The sequence below is a fragment of the Colobus angolensis genome, unplaced genomic scaffold, assembly GCF_000951035.1.
Source record: "Colobus angolensis palliatus isolate OR3802 unplaced genomic scaffold, Cang.pa_1.0 Scaffold3, whole genome shotgun sequence".
In the NCBI taxonomy this organism is placed as follows: Eukaryota; Metazoa; Chordata; class Mammalia; order Primates; family Cercopithecidae; genus Colobus; species Colobus angolensis.
The window spans coordinates 20692537-20697949 of NW_012116265.1; the positions used below are offsets into that span (position 1 = coordinate 20692537).

General features: G+C 39.2%; 1 protein-coding gene across 7 annotated transcripts in view; it reads left to right on the plus strand.

Annotated features, from left to right (window-relative positions):
* Nucleotides 1-5413, plus strand: part of NUMB (numb homolog (Drosophila)) — a 205435-nt gene that overhangs the window by 22549 nt on the left and 177473 nt on the right. The window lies entirely within an intron of this gene.

Here is a 5413-nt window from a genome sequence, read left to right on the forward strand (position 1 = left end):
GATCTCCTGACCTCGTGATCCGCCCGTCTCGGCCTCCCAAAGTGCTGGGATTACAGGCTTGAGCCACCGCTCCCGGCCTTCCCCCTGTTTTTAATAGTCATTAATTATTCACTTTTAGAGATCTTAAGAGCAAAGGGAAAAGCATACATTTTTTTACAGAGTGTTCGAGTTTTATGTGTCTCATCTCTATTTGTAGAGTTATGCTTCTTTAGAGGCCAGTACTTTGCCAAGTAAAAACTAATTTCCTAGGAAATCAGGTTGCTGGCTTGACTTCTGGCAGTCCCTTTCCCTTCTTTTGTTGCTTTGTAAAAGAGCTGAGCTCAGTTCTGTGGAAAATCACTAAATCATCTAATTAGTTTCCCTAGTTTGAATTAAACATGGTTGGTATATATTTGTATTGAACTGAATCTGTAACTTTTTCTTGACTACAAATTTGTTAAGATACCCTGAAGGACTTTGACTTCATTTGATAAGTTGGATATTCATATCTGAAATAATGCTAATGGTTTGTTCCTTTAATGAATGTTCTTATTCTTTTAGTCTTTTTGTTCTCCCCTCCACTAGACCTACTTAGGGATATCACTTGTGTTCTTATAATGAAACCCAGACACTTGTGAAATATAATCATAGTTTCTATGATGTTGGCCCCTAATTCATTTTTAAAAATTACGTTAACATTTATTGTCTGTTTCTGGTTTTTCTTCATGCATATTTTACTATATATAATTTTGGAGCCTGCTTTTTAAACAACATATCATATAATATGTATTTTATTATTTTATTACAATTATTTTAAAAGTTTTTTTTTTTTTTTTTGAGGCAGAGTCTTGCTCTCTTGCCCAGGCTGGAGAGCAGTGTTGCAATCTCAGCTCACTGTAACCTCTGCCTCCCGGGTTCCCGTGCCTCGGCCTCTCGTGTAGCTGGGATTACAGATGTCCGCCAGCATACTCTGCTAATTTTTGTATTTTTAGTAGAGACAGGGTTTCACCATTTTGGCCAGGCTGGCTTGAACTCCTAACCCCAACTGATCCACCTGCCTCAGCCTCCCAAAGTGCTGGCATTAAAAGTATGAGCCATTGCATCCAGCCAGAAAACAGTTTAAAACAGCATAGGAATATTCCATTAATGGATATATTATTTATGGAACCAATTTCTATTGTGTTCACACTTAGAACGTTTATTAATTTCTGATTATTATAAAACACAATGAATATTGCTAAATATAGCTCTTTTTCAGTATTTCTATATTCTGAGAATAGATTATTGTAAGTTGAATTATCAAGTCAAAGTGTATTAACATTTCTAGAGCTCTCAGGAGAGCAAAACATTGCACAGTTGCTTTCTAGAAAGGCTGTACAAGTTTACATTCCCATTAACAATATATGAAATTGAGATATACGGCCTTGCCAGCATGTTATTATTTTAAAACATTTGCAATTTTGATAGGAAATAGTAACTGGTTTCTGAAATTTGTATTTATTTGGTCACTAGTGGGACATTTAAAATATGATCATTAACCTTTAGGTATTTGCTTTAAATGAAGTTGCTTGTTCCTATTCTTGGTCCATTTTTCTTTTGGGTGATCCCTGATTCTTATGTGGAATCTAGGGATGGATAATATTCAGAACTGTGACTTAATCAGTACAAATGATCTGTAGAAAGTTGTTGTTTCATGTCCCTGCCAAGTACTTTTGCCCTCCCTCTCCCTAACTACTTTCTGATTTTAAATCTGTTCTTGGATTTCATGTAAATGGAATCATACCATATGCATTTTTAAAATTAACATCACTACTTTTGCTTAATACTTTTGAGATTCATCCATGTTGTGTTAATCAGTAATACATTTTTTTTTTTTATTGCTGAGTAGTAGTCCTTTTTTGTTTCATCTATTATTTTACTGAGGAAACCATAATCAATAGAAAATTGCAAGCTGTAAGCCACAGTTTGTTGATTACAGTATTCAGTTTACCTCAGGTCCAGGTTATATCTCCCTATGGCATTGTTTCCATCACAGTAGTCATTTTAAGCCAGTCTTTTCTTACATGGGTAATTTCTGGAGAGAACACTTCAGTTAGATGAATATGGACTGAGCATGATTAAGAGAAAAATAGGCTAGGCGCAATGGCTCATGCCTGTAATCCCAGCACTTTGGGAGACTGGATTGCCTGAGCTCAGGAGTTCCAAGCCAGCCTGGGCAACATGGCGAAACCTCCTCTCTATAAAATATACAAAAATTAGCCAGGCATGGTGGTGTGTGCCTGTAGGCCTAGCTGCTCGGGAGGCTGAGGTGGGAAGATCACTAGACCCCAGGAGGTTGAGGCTGCTGTGAGCCATGATCGTGTCAATGCACTCCAGCCTGGGCAACAGAGCGAGACCCTGTCTCAAAAAAAAAAAAAAAAAAGAGAGAGAGAGAATAAATACATAGGTACCAATATATTTAAGAGTTTCTTTTTTTTCTTCTTCTTTCTTTTTTTGAGATGGAGTCTTGCTCTGTCACCAGGCTGGAGTGCAGTGGCACTATCTCGGTGTACTGCAACCTCTGCCTCCTGGGTTCAAGCGATTCTCCTGCCTCAGCCTCCTGAGTAGCTGGGATTACAGGCATGCACCACCACGCCCAGCTAATTTTTGTATTTTTAGTAGAGGGGGGTTTCACCATGTTGGCTACGATGGTCTGTATCTCTTGACCTTGTGATCCGCCCGCTTCAGCCTCCGAAAGTGCTGGGATTACAGATGTGAGCCACGGAGCCCGGCCAAGAGTTTCTATAGGAGTATCACTTAATAAAACCCTGTGACTTATTTGCTTCTGAAAAGCACCAATTTAAAAATCCTTCAAAGCTGGGCATGGTGGCTCATGCTTGTAATCCCAACACTTTGGGAGCCCAAGGCGGGCAGATCATGAGATCAGGAGTTCAAGACCAGCCTGGCCAATATGGTGACAACTGTGTCTCTACTAAAAATACAAAAATTAGCCAGGCATGGTGGCGTGTGCCTGTAATCCCAGTTACTCAGGAAGCTGAAGCAGGGGAATCCCTTGAACCCAGGAGGCAGAGTTTGCTGTGAGCTGAGATCATGCTACTATGCTGCAGCCTGGGTGACAGAGCAAGACTCCATCAACAAAAACAAAACAAAACAAAAATCCTTCAAAAGTTTCTATTGTGATAAGAAGACCCAAGTGAGTTACTAAACAAAAAGTAAGGTTATTTTCAGAATCAAAATGATCTCCAACTAGAGACTGTTTAAAATGCACTTTAAAATGAGACAGAATTTGATGAAGCTAAAACTAAGGCATCCTCATTGTATAGTAAATTCTACATCATTATTGTAGACAGCAGATAATTTCCTAAGTGACACAGTATGTCATTTTACGAATATACCACACTTTGTTTTTCCATTCTTCTATTGATATTTGTGTCATTTTTTTTTTTTTTTTTTGAGACAGAGTCTTGCTCTGTTGCCCAGGCTGGAGTGCAGTGGTGCTATCTCGGCTCACTGCAACCTCCACCTCCTCAGTTCAAATGATTCTCTCACCTCAGCCTCCCGAGTAGTTGGATAATAGGTGCGCACTACCATGCCCTGCTAATTTTTGTATTTTTAGTAGAGATGGGGTTTCACCTGTTGGCCAGGCTAGTTTCAAACTCCTGACCTCAAGTGATCTGTCCACCTCAGCCTCCCAAAGTGCTGGGATTACAGGTGTGAGCCACTGAGCCCAGATCATTTTTAGTTTTCGGTTATTATAATGAGAAGGCTGCTATAAACATTGCTTTGCAAGTATTTTTGTGAACATTTCATTTCTCTTGGGTGAATGACTAGCAGTAGAATTGTTGTGTCACAGGGCACATGTATGTTTAACTTTATAAGAAATTGCCGGCCTGCCGTGGTGGCTCACACCTATAATCCCAGCACTTTGGGAGGCTGAGGCGGGTGGATCACGAGGTCAGGAGATCGAGACCATCCTGGCGAACACGGTGAACCCTGTCTCTACTCAAAATACAAAAAAGTTAGCTGGGCGTGGTGGTGGGTGCCCGTAGTCCCAGCTACTCGGGAGGCTGAGGCAGGAGAATGGCATGAACCTGGGAGGTGGAGCTTGCAGTGAGCTGAGATCGTGTCACTGCACTCCAGTCTGGGTGACAGAGCAAGACTCTGTCTCAAAAAAAAAAAAGTAATTGCCAAATGGTTTTCCAAAGAGAACAATGGATTGGTTATACCATTTTAATACTTCATCAGCAGTTTATGAGATCAGTTGCTCCACATCCTTGCTACTACCTGAATTGTTAGTTCCTTTGATTTTAGTCATTCTATTGAGTATAAAGTGGCATCTTAGAGTAGTTGTAACTTGTGTTTTCCAGATGATTAAATATATTGCACACTTACTTTTTTTTTGGTGAATATCTTTGACAAAGGCAAATTTGCAGATTGATAGTAAAAATCTTAACAAAAGATTGTGTGTTTTATTACTACTTATGGATCCAGATTTATTCTCATTTATAAGAGCAGAGATGGATTTATAATTAAAAGTAAAATGAAATAATTATTCCAAATAGAAGATTTCTCAGAACTTTCATATAGTGATAATTCATGGTGATTTTTTAGAGTAAATATATGCTATTGGTGAATATGGGTGGAAACTTTAAGTTGAATGATTCAAAAGAACTTCAGGCTGTGTTTTGTAGAGAGCTATGTTTTTTTCATCTTTTTTTCCTATTACCAAATTAAAAAATAGAGATGAAGTCTCGCTATGTTGTCCAGGCTGGTCTCAAACTCCTCACCTCAAGCAATTCTCCCACCTCAGCCTCCCAGAGTGCTGGGATTACAGGTGTGAGCCACTGCACCCAGCCTAGAGGTACTTTCTGAATTTGATTCACTGATTTAGGAATGTTAAAATAGTGTGATCTGGTTAGGAAACTATTCTATATTTGGGCCACTTGTGAGAACTGATAGCCTAGTAAAGTATCAGATAATAATGATAATATTAATATTAGCAGCAGCCAGTGCTATATTCCAAGGAAGGTTCTAAGTGCTTTACATGCACTGACTAATTTAATTCTCATGATAACTCCAATGAGGGCAGCTACTATTATAATCTTTATGTTACTGGTAGGGAATTTGAGGCAGAGAAGGTAAGTGATTTGCCCAGTATCATAGAGTAAGTGGTAGAACTGGGATTCAGACCTAGTTTGGCTCCAGAGCTCATATTCTTAACTGTCAGTGCTAAACTGATTAAATTAAATGTAGTCAATTTTACATTTGTTGTGGAGCATATCATTTGTGTGGTAGTAGTGGCCCGAGTTTAAATTGGGATTTCTTTCTTTCTTTCTTTCTTTTTTTTTGAGATAGAGTTTCCCTATGTCACCCCAGCTGGAGTGCAGTGACGTGACCTCCGCCTCCCAGGTTCTAAGCGATTCTCCTGCCTCAG